The following is a 17134-nucleotide window of genomic DNA, read 5'->3' as shown; positions in this document are numbered from 1 at the left end:
GAAGTCTTAATGCAGATTGAAACATCTTTCCCCGGGATGGCTGTCCACAAATATTGAGATTTTGAACAGTTATCTCACGGCCAGGTGTACCAATCAGCAACCACCACTTCTTCTGTCCAACCTCTCCTCCCTCCTCCTTTCCATTTGCTATCCACTTCCTTGTTTGCACCACCACTTCCTCCTCCTCCCCACTTACCATCATTTCTCTCTCCCCAACAATACTCTATCCTCCTCTCCTCTTGCTGACGTCCATAGCTTTTGGGAGCGTACAGCGGCTCGGTCTGGTTTTTTGTAGGCACGGGGAGATTAAGTGATTTGCCCAGAATCACAGGCTGTTGAGTCGACGCCGAGATTATTGAGTCCTTGCTCTTCAGTCTAACAGGTTTAAAAAGGCTCAGCACTGCAGGAAGCGGCCTCTTGTGCATTTCTGAGTTATTTTGCTGACCCACGGGTTCTCCAGTGATCCACCTCCTCCTCCTCGGGAAGCAGAACAGGCAGATTTAGACAGCCATCCTATTGGCCTCAGTGGGACGTGCAGGCGATGAAATCCATTTATTGGTTCATATAGCTACTAACAGTATCTTCAAAAGGGGTTTTGTTGCAACATATTTCTTTTTTATTCTGCATATTGTAGTGTTTGTATTCCTTTGCCCTCTTCAAATCTCAAAGAGAAAGCAGTGTTTTTTCCCTGAGAAAAATAAAAAGGTTTAAACCAAGAAAAAAGATGGAGTTGTCAACATATTTTGCAACGGAAAAAGAAAGCATGCGCTGTTCGCTCTCACTCTATCTATCGCCCTCACTCTATCAATTGCCCTCACTCTATCTATCTATCTATCGCCCTCACTCTATCTATCTATCGCCCTCACTCTATCTATCGCCCTCACTCTATCTATCTATCTATCGCCCTCACTCTATCGCCCTCTATCTATCTATCGCCCTCTATCTATTGCCCTCACTCTATCTATCTATCGCCCTCACTCTATCGCCCTCACTCTATCTATCTATCTAACGCCCTCACTCTATCGCCCTCTATCTATCTATCGCCCTCTATCTATTGCCCTCACTCTATCTATCTATCGCCCTCACTCTATCTATCTATCGCCCTCACTCTATCTGTCTATCTATCGCCCTCACTCTATCTATCTATCTATTGCCCTCACTCTATCTATCTGTCTATCTATCGCCCTCACTCAATCTATCTATCGCCCTCCCTCTATCTATCTATCGCCCTCCCTCTATCTATCTATCACACTCTATCTATCTATCACATCACCACAGCATCACTCAGCACCACCACAGCATCACTCAGGGGCACCACAACATCACTCTGCACTACCACAGCATCACTGAACGCCACAGCATCACTCGTCGCCACCACAACATCACTCAGCGCCACTACAGCATTAATCTGTGCAACCATTCAACAACAACTGGTTCAAATATGTTCTCTCAATATTTCAAGCTTTATTACAAATGTCACAAAAAGAAGTTAATATTTCACATCTGTTCTTGGATTTTCGTCACAATAAAATACACTGAACATAATCTTCACAAAAGTTATTTACAAAAGTTTAAGCTATTGCTATTATAAATTACAATAACTTTTATTTAAGTATTAATTATTAAAAAAAAATAAAAGCCATTGTTATTTGTAATATCAATACATCCAAGTCACGTAAATACAACACATATTGCATTACAAATGCTATAGGTGCCACGTTTGCGAAAGTTTATTGGCATTGTAAATGACAAAGCTATTAATTTTGCTATTTTCAAAACGAACACATAAATAAAAAAATTGTTATTTACAATAATAATAATAATTCTGAGCTTTTAAAGCGCCTGGTTACACTTGCCAGTGTGTCCCCGCGCTATCAAGGACTTAAGCAGCACACCAATAGCTCAAACTTTCCTAATGCAAGACCTTTTGCATTGCAAATGCTTGTTATTCTGTCCTGACCTTTTTTATCTGCAGATTTTTTTTTCTATCGTGAGATTTTAAGGTATTCTGTAGTAACGCACAAAGAAGCACTTAACTTTTTTAAACCCTGCCTCTGTGAATATTTGTTATTATTTAATAAGGTTGTTGGGTGCTTTCTTGATATAAATTGACCTATTTGTATTCACTACAATGTATTTTGCTTGCTCTAATCAAGTTTTGCATTGTTTTAATTACATGTATTTTTATTTCACTATATTTATTTATTATTGATTGTTGTGGTATTTAAGTTTAATCTGTGAATGCACTTTAAGGATTAAATAAAAAAGGAAAATATAAAAAAACAAAACCAACTTTGGATGTGGACAGCCACGTAATGTTGAAGGTGTGCATACCACAAAACACATTTTTAGATATTTACAGAGTTGTATCAGTAACTAAAAAGAAATAAAATGCCAGGGAAGGGTGCAGATGCAAACAGGGGACCCGAAGCAGAAGTGAAATTAGGGCCGAGGGCAGGGGAAAGCAACCTGGTGGACGGAAACGACATGGGAGGGGCAGAGAAGCACATGATTAGACCAGGGGACATTGAGGGGAGCACTGAAGCACATGGCAAGACAGAGCAACACAGACACTGAGGGAGCACACAAGCTCATAGATATATTGATCAACATGGAGACAGGGGAAGCAACAAGGGGACAGAAACAATATGGGAGGGGCAGAGAAAAACGTGGCGAGACAAAGTGTTGGAACTGGCCCCCTCTGCAGTATCACTCCCAAACCTTTTGCCTTCCCCCTCCATCTTTGCTGATCTTGTTTTGCTGCCCTCAGGATTCTGTACACTTTACACTACTAACCAGTGCTTAAGTGCTCGTGCGCTCTCCCAGAACATGGTAAGATTGGCTTGTACCCAAATGGCATATTTAATTTACTTGTAATTCCCTAGTAAAGGGATATTACATGTATCCAGGTACACTTGAGTAGTCCTTCAAACCTGTCTCAGGCCTGCAAGTACAGTTGTGTGAGCAGTTTTAAACTGCCATTTCGACCTGGTAAAATAAACTGCTTGCCAGACCCAAACCTTCCTTTTTAATAAATATAAGTCACCACTAGTGTAGACCCTGGAGAGCTCAAAGTGCAAGGTGAAGTATATTTCAAATGTGGACATGTACTTTTAAATTTTGCTTGTCCTGGTAGTAAAAATCTCTTAAATTATTTTTTCGGCGCTGCAAGGCCTACCTCTCCCATTGGATACCATTGGAGTTACCTTATTCCATTTAATTAGCTGTAACTTCCAAATGGAAACAGGTATCCAGTACATGTTTTGTGTCTTTGGAATTGTAATGAAAAATCCTCTCTTATGTTAAGATCAGATTTTAAATTACAATTTTGAAAATGCCACTTTTAGAAAGTTGGCATTTTCCTGCCTTAACCATTTAGTTTTTGCCACCTGTCTCTAGGTCACATGACTGGGTGTAGCTGACAGTTGGTCTTTGTGTATTCCTCCACACACAATAAAAAGCTTTGGTGTGCCTGGACGGGCCATCACTGGCAGGATGGGAGGTTGGAGCTGGGCACAGCCCTACATCCACTTGAATATGCTGTGTCCTGCCTCCACACAAAGAGCTACATACCCCTCTAGCTAGTTTGCAGCGAGGGCTGGGGAGGCAGGAAGCATGTACACTTCAAAGTGAAACCTCTAGAAGCTTTCTCCACTTCAAAGAAGGCACCTGGTATAAATATTGGACCTCAGACACCAACTCTTCAATACAATTTTGGACCTGTGGAGGCTCTGCCAGGAAGAAGGAATGCTGGGCTGTTGATAGAACTGCCACTCTGCTAGACTGCTTCCCTGCTGAACTACTGCCTTGCCGGACTGCTGCCTTGTTGGACTGCTGCCCTATTGCCCAGCTGCCCTCCTGTGTGAGTCAGACTGATTGGACCTGAATCTGAACCCAGGACTCCCAGAGTGACTCCAAGAACTAGTCTGCTGGCATCCTGTTCAGAGCCACAGGGACATAACAGGCTCTCAACCACCTGAACCAGCACCCAAATCCAGCTGGAGCCAGTGCCTGACTAGGGGTGGGCAGGCAAATTTCCACCCATTCCAAGGCAGAACGGAAGTTCGCCGCCCGCCCGCCCGCCCGCCTCCCGCTTCCCGCCCGCCTGCCTCCCGCCTGCCGCCCGCCCGCATTACTAAATTAAATTAAAAGGCTAATTAAACTTTAAAGCAAACTTACCTTTTTGCACCGCATCTTACCGATCCTGGCTTCATTTTTGTAAACTGCACATGCGGGCGGGAGGCGGGCGGCAGGCGGCAGGCGGGAGGCAGGCGGGCGGGAAGTGGGAGGCGGGCGGGCATCGGGCGGCCCCGCAAAACAGAAATATCGCAGAGCTCCGTGTCTCACCGCGATAGTCCCTTCCACGACTTCCGCCCACCCCTACCCCTGACCCGACAGTGGTGCCCTACAGGCCCTGGATTCTTGGTGTGGCCTCAGTGGACTTGAATTGATGTTCTTGGGCTCTTCCGGACTACGAGCTGGCCCGTTAGTGCCAAAACCTTGTCACTCGCACAGCTCGCCAACACGAACTAGTTGCACGGAATACATTTTACATTTTATGAATGCAAAACTGTAGAATACAGTGGACTGCTTCTGCACTGGTATGACATCAACAAAACAATTGACATTTAGCTCAAAGCCTTGTAATGTGGCAAATCACAAAGCTTCAGCGGTAGAAGGTAGAAATAAGTTACAGTTTTACATTTCAAAACGCAAAGATAGACACTGTGGTTGCAGTTGAATGTCAATGATTTTCTGAAAGGCAATGTAAAACATGCATATGCACAGCTCGTGCACAACAAATAAACAACTAATATTTAGTAATGTGGGATTTTGTGGCCTAGTTATCCTAACTGAACCAAACCTATGCTAAGCATTATTTTTCTGAATGAGAATTCGTTTCTCCAACCTTTTTCAAGCACACAATGTTTTCTTTACTATTTCATGCCTATCCTTCTTATTTGATACTAGGGTGCATTGAGGCTCTCACTTTCCTACCTCTCCACTTGTTCAACTTTTTTTGCTGCACTTTCACAAGCTAGGAATGACTGCAGTCTCATTTTTGTAGGTGACAGCAGGACACTGGTATTATTCCTATTAGTACCACGTCCAGCTGATGTACTTTATTGCTTGGGGAAACAAAGAGCAGAAGCCCCCAATGCTCCCCTCTCCCAGGGTGTGGCTGTCGTGTTTCACAGACCCACCAGGCACTTAATGACCTGAGGTTGTAACTAGCTGGCCTGAAACCTATTGGCGACTGTGAGAAGTTGGCCTGGCATATGCTGTCCACTATTCTAGTGGACACCTTGCACCAGTCCAAACGACCCCTTATTGATAGTAGGTTAAAGACAACCTTATTGAAAGCTATCCTAGTGGTAGCTGTGGAGAGCAGCCTTCAGGCTAAGTCATGAAGGAATGTAAAGCATCTTGTTTTACCAGCCTATAATCTCATGAATGACCAAATGAAAGGAGAACCACACCAGGTATATATATAAAATACACAAATTTATTCTAAACACATCCCATTAGTCTCTTTATGAGGCTAGAGGCAAAAGTACATTCAATAAACTTATTCAGCACACAGTAAATTAGCACAATTACGTTGAGCCCTAGGGGCATACCAAACCATATATTAAGAAAGTGGTATAAGAACCACGACTGACATAGATACAAGGCCTAGAGCCTTTAGAACCACTGGGGCCACCACGAACCACCCAAGGTAGTGACACAAGGGACCCACGGGGGACGCGTGCAGTGTCTAAACACAGCTGCGAATCTCCATTAACTTCTATGGGGAAAGTCACGGTTGGAAAATTACAGGTTACGGACACTTAGAAGAGGACTTGGAGCAAACCCCTTTAGAACTAGGAGGTTCTAGAGTCAACACCCACAGGAGCATCAGAGTACTCGAGTTACCTTACCCAGGGAAGCCGGGTGCATAGTTGTCTTTTCGTGTCGGATTTCATCGACGATTTCAATGGAGAGCTGCTGCAAAGTGCTGCTGGCGTCCAAGTGGAAAGTGTCAGGGTGGATCCAAGCCTGGATCGGAGTAGTGAAGAACCTGAAAGCAGAGGGGACAGAGTCTGGGTCACTAGCCAGTGACCAGGAAGGCGATGAGCAGATGCACACTGTCGGGTGATTTCAGGTAAAGGAAGTGAATCTTGACTCTTCAGCCATGAGGACCAGGAGGTGTCAACAACAACCAGGTGCTGGATTCGAGCTGTCCCACAAAGGATGTCGAGTGCTGCAGTGTCAGCTTCTCGATTGGACCCAACAAGTCTTGGCAACAGCAACCCATGCAGAAAGCAAAGATTGGCTTTGGTGCAGACCAGCAAGTTCTGAGGGACTTACCCTTTGGAGGGGAGTCAGGGCACTTCTGGAGCAACCAAGGAAGCCCAAGAAACAGAAGAGTTACCTTTGTGGGGACTCACCTGGCGTCAGAACAGGGATCACGAAGGAGCCTAAAGCGGAAATGCTAGATGCGGGCCCACGGAACACTCGTGGAGTGTCGGCCCACAATCTTCAGTGAAAATGATGCTCGAGGCTTGGACTACAAGTATCCTAAAGCACAACTTCAGAAAAACTTGGGAAGTCAATGCACTAGCAAATGTGCACTGTGTCCAGGAGTTCTAGTCCCACCTCTCTCGTTATGGCTGCGGGTCTCAGCTTTGCTGGGATCTCGTGTCGGCCTCTGAGAAGTCTGGAAGTCCATGTCCTGAGTCCCAAATCCATCTGGATCCTGCGGGAGCCTTGGAAATACAGTCGCAAGAGAGGGTAGTAATGTTCCCTAGAAGAGAAGAACCTTGGAAATGCAGACCGGCAAGATGCTTCTTTGGTGCCTGTTTGAACAAGGGAGTTACTCCTTGACCCCAAGGGAGATTGTTTCGTCTTCTAGTCGATGTAGAATGTTGAAGTTCCAGGATATATGTTGCAGCGTTTCGTGCAGGTACAATCTAAAGTCCTACGGACTGGGTTCCTATACTTATACTGAGTTTTAGGGGTTGGACTTACTCTAGGGTCCCACCTATGCGACGACCCAGGGAGGGGGGGTTACACCCCTTTCCCTTTGTCCAGTTTTGTTCCAGAGCAGGGGCTGAGTCCCCCCACCAACCGGTTTGAACTGGGGGTATGCACAGGGACACCAAGTGTGCCCCCAGCACTGTCTGAAAAGCATTCTATGAATGCACCCACCCAGCCCCAATACACTAAAGCCTGTCTGGGAGGTGGTTACACCTCCCTGACAGGAAACCTATTGTCCAGGCCTCCCCTGCTGGAGTTTCGTCCAGCAGCAGGAGGTCAGACTCGTGTCTGTGGCTGCAGCATCCATTTTGTGATGCTGAGGTTCTTTTAAACTGTTACCGGTCAGACCAATGTGTACATGTCTCTCTCTCTAGAAGGGTGGGATTCTACCCCCGCCGCCAGGACTGGCAGGGGGGGGGGTAGGATTCCAAAGTGTTTGACAACAAACACAACATGTTTTGATGTAGCCATTCTAAAGTTAGCATTTACCGCAAGGTTATAATGCACTTTAGAGTATATGGTATGGCTGCATCACAGAACAGCCTCGGAGAATAGATTCCGAAAGCTGCAACGGGTTCCTGCTCATGCATGGGCACCCTCTCACACAAAACCAAGCACTCTGCCTTCAGGATTGTTAAGGCCTGCCATAGGAGTGACTTATAGGTGTATATGTGTCTGTTATTAAAGGTAGATATAGGTAGCCTATATCTTAGTAAGGGGTGTAGTAGCAGCAGCAGTCCTGTGGTGTCATTTTGGAAGGCTTCCCAGAGGTGGCACACTACATGCTTCAGCCCCTGGTAGGCCTCTGGGGTACCTAGGACCCTGGTACCTAAGGTACCATATACTAGGGACTCAAAAGGGTACCCCAGTAACCAAGCTGGAGTGTACCTAAAGTACATGCAATCGTTTTAGAGAGGAAGCAACTAGGCTGGGGTCCTGATTAGAAGGGCCCCAGCCAGATTAAAGTCGAGAAACAGTGAAACACCAGCAAAAAGTAGGGGTAACCATAGTAAGCAGATCCTACTCTCCTACAGAGACCGCTGTGAGACGGGCTGTTGAGGGGCAGAATTGCAAGTGATCCTGTGTGGACAGTAGTATGTAAGCCGACAAAGACCCACAGTCTGTTAGGAACTTCGGCAAGATCACAGATTGAAACTAGGTGGCACGTGAGACACACACAGGTGCGTTTCCTGGGAGTCTTTTGTGCCAATGTCTAGGGTACTGATGCCGTTCCACTTGTTCAGAGTGAGAATGAGTGCAACTGCTCACCACTGGCTTCTACTGAGTCATTGAATTTGGCTTTTCCTGCTTGGGATAAAATCCTAATACGCTTTTTTAATTATCATTTTTTGGAAGTTTTATATAGTGCAAACTTGGCCAGAGGGGATCAGTGTGCTTTACATGAGTACCAGATTAAGAAGCCCAGCTGTTGCAGTACTACCGGGCAGCTGCATAACAGTAACAAAAAATATATCAGGAACTTCATTGAATGAAGCATAAATCTGCACGTGCTTAGTTGTGAATGAAAAGATGCGCTTAAAAATGTCAATTTTGCGTATGTCTATATGACAGCCCTGGTGTACAGTCTTATTTATTAAAAGTGATTATTACATCTGCTGTGGGTGTATTGGTTGGACACTTGGGGCCTCATTTACGAGGCCCCAGTGGCATTTTTGCACCACTGGAGCATCACTTTTTTGACTCTCCGGAGGGGCACCAGGAAGGCCCGGATGACACGTCGTACAGCTGCCCCACCTGACAGTGGGCAGCTGGTCCAAAGGGGGCATTCCTGACTTCTAGGCCCAGGGGAGGGGGCTCCGATGTCCCCGTGTTGTTGTTGGAGCCACACTTGGTTTGAAGCCCCCGCAGGGCCTCAACATGGACAGGGCCACAGTGCCCCGGGGGCTACACAGTGACGCCGCAGTTGCGGGTCGCTGCAGCGATTGACGCATTTATGAGCCTCGGGCCCAGAAGAGGGACTACAATGTCCCAGGTTGTTTTGAGGGCTCCTACGGAACTGCACTAACTGAATCTTGCAACACTGCCCTGCTGGACAGTGGGCAGTGGCAACGGTTGTGGTGAGAGACTAATCTGCCACCTGGGGGGCTTGTTGTTTTGAAGCCAAGTTGGGTCTCTGCCCCCTGATAAGGCCTCCCTGCCCCCGTGTCACGGTGCAATGCTGTTACCCTTATAGAAGGTTGGCGGAGGTTGTGTATACGGTTACTTAGGCCTATGGGGATGCTCCAGGGGTATATGTTAATGAAAGTGGGCCCCTGTTAGAATGCATGATGCCCGTGGTGTTTAAAAGTATTGACCATGTTTTTGGGTCTCAGGAAGCTACCCTAGGTTCACCTTAAACGCCTATTGTTCATTTTGCAGGAGATGCTAATACATGTCATACTGGGATTTTACGCCTAATGGTTTATTTTATGCTGAACGTCAGCTTAAGGGTTTAGATCCTGGGCTGGAATGCCAGGTTCAGGCGTTGCCTGACCTGGTGGGTGGGACGTCTGTAAACAGTGTCCCCCCAGAATTGACTTCCAGGGGTACTACTCCAGTTAGGAGGGTGCGGAACTCTGGGCAGGGGTGCTGGGGGAGGGAGGACTCGCCCCTGTCACCAGTTCAACCTAAGGGTTTAAGCTCTAGGTTTGGGAATCAGTCGCATGGTCGCCCTGGACTGAGGAGAGAGGGGTGTTCTGAGGGTACCCCACTTAGGAGGAGAGGGCGAATCCCCAGAAGGAGAGGTAGGGGGAGGAGAGCCTCGCCCTTGGTGGCTGGTTAGCCTGAGGGTGTGGATCCCAGGTGGGAGGACCAGTGGCAGTTTGGGACGAGGAGAATGGTAAAAGGGTACTACTGGCCTGGGGCTAAAGCCCCCCACTCTGTGAGAGAGCAAGGGCCAGAGACATCTGGATGGCCTAGTGGCCGGTCCTGGCCACATCCCGCTAGAGAGCTTCAGTGGGGTGGTTTGGTTGTTGAAAGGAGGGTTGAGAGAGGGAACCATCGGGTTCCAGAGTGGAGAAGGAACTGCAGGTGCTCCTGTAGTTGCGGGCCTGCATCCACCATTTCTCGCCCAAAGCAGGGAAGCCCATCAAGGCAATGATTGGTCTACGCTGGTTTTTGGCTGTGGGGGGAGTTGTGCTGCACTTGGCCCATTTTCCCAAAATGTTTTGCTTTTCACCACCCTAATTTAGGTTGTCTCCCCCATGGTAGAAAGTTGTATAGGCGATTTGTGGTATGAGATGCCCTGTTTAATGTGAAAATGTCACACAATGGCGTGTGCACTTATTAACCACCATTGTCAAAATGTACCCTGGTAGCATGCCGCTATTAAAATGGATGCCATGGCTGTGTGTTGTGCCACCTGACTGCAGTGGGTTAGCGGTCAAGTTGTTTTGTACCCAGCCACCCCAGCTTTTGGAGGGAAAGCCTTGCACCCAGGCTGCTCTACTCCTCCCTCTGAGCCAGTTTGAACCAGTCCCCACAGAGGATTCTAGAAGCTTCTGGCACAGCCTGGTAGGTGAGGTGAGGGGCATATAAATAAGGGGGCTGTGCCACCATGTGCTCAGACAGAGCAGGGACGTGAATGTGAGGGGACCTGCTGCCAGGGGATACCGCCACTTGGGCCTGTGTGCTGGACCCTGCACCTTACTAAAACCCCTCTGCTGTCCCCAGGGCTAGTGGAAGCCGCACTGCAGGAGTTCAGGCTGCTGTATAGGAGGAGGGCCACGCTACTGTGGAGGATGGTTAAGGCCTACCGCCCAGTCTTGATGAGTTCCCACTAACTGCTGACCTGGCCCAGTAGTGCCTGCTGCTCTGTTCCCTGGCCCCTGAAGGAGGAAGGAGTGCCACCCTAGGTCCCTGAGACTGGTGGGACCTGGTGCCACGTATGCGCTACACCTAAAAGCGCCTGAAGAGGAGAGCGCTATATTGGAGCTGGACTGGACCCCTCCCCCCCAGGAGGTGAGGAGCATTACCCGGGAGCCCCTGAGGCTTGCTGTTGGGACTGTCCGCCCGTCTGCAGCGCTGGGGCTGCGAAAGCTCTATACTGGACTGGACCCCCTCCCCCACCCAGGAGGTGAGAGGCACTGTTTAACTGACCCTGGAGCGCTACATTTTGCCCAGGACCTCTTCAGCCGCATCCTGGGAAGAGAGGAGTGTCTGGCCTCTGCAATGCGGGGAATCTGCGAGTGCTGCTCGGGAGCCTAAAGTAAAGCGCTGTGCCCCTAAGCGCTATAGTGCTAGAAGCGGCTGATTTAGATGAACGCGGGTGCCTACCCCGCATGAGGACGCTCTGCTGTCTGGAGAACTACGGGAGCCTACCCCGCGTCATAGCGCCCTTTCGTGGGTGCCTACCCCACTCCATACATATTTAAAGAGCGGGTGCCCCACCCCGTGTGTGTACCGCGATGTGGTGCTTCTTGGAGTAAGAGGGAGCCTACCCCTTGTTGCCGCGAGTCACCTCCGCAGTCTGGGCAAGGAAGAAGGAGAAGAGCTAGCGTGGGGACTCACCGCCGACGGACGGGTCTCTGCGTGCAAGCACCGGGAACCTGAGGAACACTGTGACCTGCATTTCCCGCCGCGGCCCCCGGAGCCAGGAGAGGGCCGCCGCGGCATTGAGGAGGCCCGTGCCGGGCCTGGTGAAGCGAAGGAGGGCGGTGTCATGTGGCGGTGTCATGTGGCTGGGGCGCCGGCCACGTCACCGGCCGCGCTACTGCCCGCCACGTGTGGATTGGCCCTTGCCGTCACGCCCACTGGAGGGCGCGCCCTGATTGGTGGCTGACGCCACGCCCCCAAAAGCCGTGCATGGATTGGCTGCCCGGTCAGTAAGCCAGAAGAAGCCAGCAGGAGGTGTTGCGGGGCTCCTGTGGTGAAGAGGGAGCCCCGTTCGGGACCAGAGTGGGTACCCATCCCGCTGGTCGGTGCCCCCAGCGCCGGAGCGGAGCAGGAAGATTGCCCACACGACAACCACAGGACCGGAGGAAGCCCGAGGAGAGCGAGAGCCGACCCCTCCTTCCCCCCACTTCGGGAGAGTGCTGCAAGTAACCCGCGGGGCTCCCGGGTGGAAGGGAGAGCCGCGTGCCAGCCGCCCAGCCTGCATCGGAAGAAAGAGCCTCTCTTCCCATTGAGTTGAGGTGAGTAGGGTTTCTGGGGAGCTTCGTGGGTGCCGGGAGGGGCACCAGGAAGGCCCAGGTGACACGTCGTACAGCTGCCCCACCTAACAGTGGGCAGCTGGTCCAAAGGGGGCATTCCTGACTTCTGAGCCCCAGGGGAGGGGGCTCCGATGTCCCCGTGTTGTTGTTGGAGCCATACTTGGTTTGAAACCCCCGCAGGTCCTCCCCACCACTGACAGGGCCACAGTGCCCCGGGGCTACACAGTGACACCGCAGTTGCAGGTCGCTGCAGCGATTGAGGCATTTTTGAGCCTCGGGCCCAGAAGAGGGACTACAACGTCCCAGGTTGTTTTGAGGGCTCCTACGGGGCTGCGCTAACTGAATCTTGCACCACTGCCCTGCTGGACAGTGGGCAGTGGCAACAGTTGTGGTGAGAGACTAATCTGCCACCTGGGGGTCTTGTTGTTTTGAAGCCAAGTTGGGTCTCTGCCCCCTGATAAGGCCTCCCTGCCCCTATGTCACGGTGCAATGCTGTTACTCTTATAGCAGGTTGGCGGAGGTTGTGTATAAGGTTACTTAGGCCTACGGGGATGCTCCAGGGGTATATGTTAATGAAAGTGGGCCCCTGTTAGAATGCATGATGCCCGTGGTGTTTAAAAGTGTTGACCATGGTTTTGGGTCTCAGGAAGCTACCCTAGGTTCACATGGTATTCCCTGCTACTGTGAATAGGCTCCATGCTCATAGGATTCCTGCCTGATATAGTTTGGTGTACCTCCTGTTGCCTCACTGCTGTTGATTTTGGGCATAGGTTGCTTGAGGCTATTCTGATTATGTCTGTCTAGGCCTGGTGTTAATGTTGTACGCCGATTGTTCATTTTGCAGGAGCCATACTTGGCTTTTACGCCTAATGGTTTATTTTATGCCGAACGTCCTGCTACGAGGTTTTATGGCAGATGTTGGTGCCTGATGTTCCATGTCAAATGATAATGCATTATGTTTTTTTCTCTACAGCCTGGAAACTGATGGACTTACCTTTTTCAGTTACCCTGTAAATAATCCTCCTTGTAAATATCGCCCTGGCGCCAGTTGGCGCAGCATTGTTATTACTGTGTTTGCTTTTGCGTATTTGGGACAATACAAGAGTTATTCTTTTCCAACCAAAACTGGTGTTGTGTCTCTTTTTGTGGTGTGCCTGGTGTGTCGTCTGTGCGTACTGCGTGGATGCGTCACACATGTCCTCAGGAGTTTGGCCTGCCCGCTCTGCACCATGCTACCCCGTAGAATTGATTACCCCATTTCTAACAGGGGAACAACTTGTTGGGGTGGAGACACCAACATGATCTTGGAATAATGCTCAATCCTAATGCCAAAGATCCTAAAGATCAAGTAATGTTGATAGACAGTAAGAATAGCAATGGAACATCTGATAACCAAAACCATGAGTATTTTGAGAGATTTCCTGGAGTCTTCACCATTACTCTTGGCAGCCTCAAAGGATTTGAACATTGTATCTCTCTCAAGGACAGGGCGGTACCTTGTGTATATAAAGTGAGGAATGTCCCCAACATGATGATGGGACCGCTCAAGGATGAGCTTGAAAGGTTATTGAAATTGGGTGTCATTGAAGAGATTGAAGTGTCTGAATGGTTGGCCCCCATTGTTTTGGCCCCAAAGGATGGTGGTGCAGCGGCCAGGATGTGTGTTGACTTGAGGGGTTTGAACAAATGGATTTGGGTTGACAGACAGCCTCTGCCAAATATCTCAGTCTTTGAGTATATTGAAGTGTGCCCGCATCTTTAGTGTATTGGACTTATCGTCCGCTTATCACCAGATTCTTTTACACAAGGACTCGAGGCACTTGACCTCGTTTGTAACACTCTTGGGAGCATATCGCTTTTTAAGAATGCCTTTTGGTTTGACGTCAGCGGCAGCATGTTTCCAAAGGGTTATGAAGAAGGTTTTAGGTGACATAAACAACATCATGTTATTTCAAGATGATATCTTAATTTTTGGTGAGAGTGAAGCAGAGCATGGGAAATCCTTAGTTAGAGTTTTGGAGATATTGAGAGAGAAGGGACTGTTTCCTATCTGGGTCATATGATTTCTGGTGTAGGCATTCAGCCAAAGATGGAACTTGCACAAAGTGTAGTAAACGCTCCTGTGTCAAAGGACAAAGAACAGGTGAGATCATTTTTGGGACTCGCTGAGTTTTATTCTAAATTTGTCAAAGGGTTTGCTTGTGTAACGGAACCTATTAGAGAATTACTTACAAAGGGATCTCAATTTGTTTGGTCTGAAAATTGTCAGAAAGCTTTTGATGTCATTAAAACAGAGATTGGAAACATGCCTACTCTTGGGCATTTTGTCGCCAATAAAAAGACTGTGTTGATACTGACGCCAGCCTCAAAGGATTGGGTTCTGTGCTTTCTCAGGAAGCGAATGTAGAGCAAAGAACTTTTGCTTATTCGTCAAGAGCTCTTAAAGTTGCGTAGTCCAGCTATTCTTGCATTGAGAGGGAATCTTTTGGGCGGTACAACATATCAAAATTTATCTTTGGCGAATTCCCTTCCTTGTCAGGTCAGATCATCGCCCCTTGGTTCAGCTTTTCTCTTGCCAACAGAGTGAACACATTACACCTAGAATCAAGCGTTGGAGTGAAGGCCTACAGGAGTATAACTTTTGAGTGCAATTTATTCCAGGTTCCAGCAATAAGTCCGCTGATTGTCTCTCTCGTTGGCCTGTGGGGGAGGTAAAGGAGGAAGGTGAAAATGAGAATGTGTGTTGGGTAGCTGAATCTACATTGTCGAATGAGGAATGGACTGAGGGTGTGAATAAAGGTAGTGTTTTGTTGTCTCTTAGGTCATGGATTTGTCAAGGTTGGCCGGATCATAGAACTTTAAGTCTTGCAGCTTAAAACATATTGGACTGTGAGAGATTTGTGGAAATCTCATGAGAGGAAACAGAGTAATACCACCTGTTGAATTTAGAGAGAGAATTATAAATACTGCCCATGAAGGACATCTTGAAGTCTTACAAAAGCCTGGGTGAGAGAAAGATACTGGTGGCCGGGTATGGATCATATGATTGAAAATGTTGCAAAGGAATGTGCGTTGTGTGCGTCTAATGATAAATCACATGCAGTTAGTTGTGCACCATTATCTCTTGTTGAGGTTCCTGAACTTGTATGGACAAAGTTAGAATTGGACATAATGGGACCTTTTGAATTATTACCTTCTTGGGAGCGGTTTGCAATTTTGCTAGTTGATTATACATCAAAGTGGGTGGTAACAAAGTGTGTTTCCACTGTAAACACGAGGACTGTCATTGACTTTCTAAAATATGTGTTTGCTTCTGAAGGTGTACCTAAATTCTTAATCACTGATAATGGGGTGCAGTTTGCATCTCAAGAGATGAGTGAATTTCTCAGTGAACACAACATTATTCATCAGAAGACAGGGGGAACATTCTTTACAACGCAACTTTTACAACGCACTACCATTGTGACGCAACTTTTACAACGCAAGTTATTACAACGCATTGCGCTGGGGGGCGCTCTAGGATAGGGAATAGTTTAATTACTATCCAACACCTTCCCTACTATCTATGGGGACTGGAGTTGGAATAGTAAATTAAACTATTCACTATCCAGCGCCGCCAAATGCAAGTCGTTGTAACGACTTGCGTTGTAAAATCTGTGTCGCAATGGCATGCATTGTAAAAGCATGCGTTGAAACGTCATACATCCGAAGACAGCATTATACGCACCTCAAGCAAATGGTTTGACTGAGAGAATGAATCAAATTGTCAAAGATTGTGCCCAACGTGCTCTTGAGAGTAGAGTTTCCTTTAGCTGTGTGTTGAGAGACACGTGGTGCGTGCATCGTACTACACCGAATGCCATCACGAAGATTTCTCCTTTTGAAGCTTTAAGAGGTAGAAAAGCTTTATCAAAATTAAATCCTGTTTGGTTACCTGTGTGTGTTGATGCATGATTACCTGAAGAAGCTAGACGCTCGAGAATATTAGAGTATCAACGAAAATACAAGTTGGGTTATGACACCAAGAAGTGTGTGTAGAACAAAAAATGGAATGTTGGTGACAGGGTTTTGGTAAAAACATTCTAGGCATACCTTGAAAGGTAGAAGCACCTTTGTTGGTCTTTTTACTATTGTATCTATTAAGAAGAATGTTGTGAAGATGAACACAGGGTGTGTGTGGAGTATGTCAAGGTTGGTAAAATGTATGAGAGGATCCAAGAAAGTGAGTGATTTCGAAATGAGTGATGATCAATGTAGTTCAGGAAGTGATTCTCATATCAAGAAACAAAAGATTCTTCCTCAGAGGAAACTTAATCCTCCTTTGAAATTTAAAGATTATGTTTCACATTGATCCATTTATTCCTTGCAATAGTATTTTATTCAACATGTAAGTTGTTTTGTTATTAGCTTTATTACATTTGTTTCCTTATTATTATTTTTATGTAAGGGAGATGTATTGTCATTTACTTCTAGTTTTTAAGAAGCTTAGTATGTAGAATCCTTTCTATGTCATAGAGAATGTTAGAGCTGTGCTGTGGCATTGTAACATGGAGTTGGATTGAGACAAGACTGTTGATGCTGAGTGGTTTCTCCTATCTAATAAACAACTATTTCCACATCATCTGGAGTTGGATTATATTTTATTACAAGTTCTTGAGTCTATCTTGATCTGTATGTGTGTAGAATGCGCCTGTCCGCCGGTCCTCACCGCCATTCCGCCGTTCGTCACCGCTCCTCCCCCGCGCCATGTCTGCCGCTCCTCCTCGCGTTCCTAGACGCCGCTCCTCCCCACGCTCCTGACGCCAGCACGCAGGTCGCAGCCGGCTCTACTTCGAAGGGAATACTTTTTTTTATGTTAATTTTTTAAATAACGCATATTTTTAAACTTTATATAGCCTATGTCCATCTGCACACCCTGACGATTACAATGATGTATCGGGTGTGTGGATTGGCGCTGTGGTTCC

This window comes from Lissotriton helveticus, chromosome 5_1, assembly GCF_964261635.1.
Source record: "Lissotriton helveticus chromosome 5_1, aLisHel1.1, whole genome shotgun sequence".
NCBI classification, from domain to species: Eukaryota; Metazoa; Chordata; class Amphibia; order Caudata; family Salamandridae; genus Lissotriton; species Lissotriton helveticus.
This window is presented reverse-complemented; position numbering follows the sequence as displayed.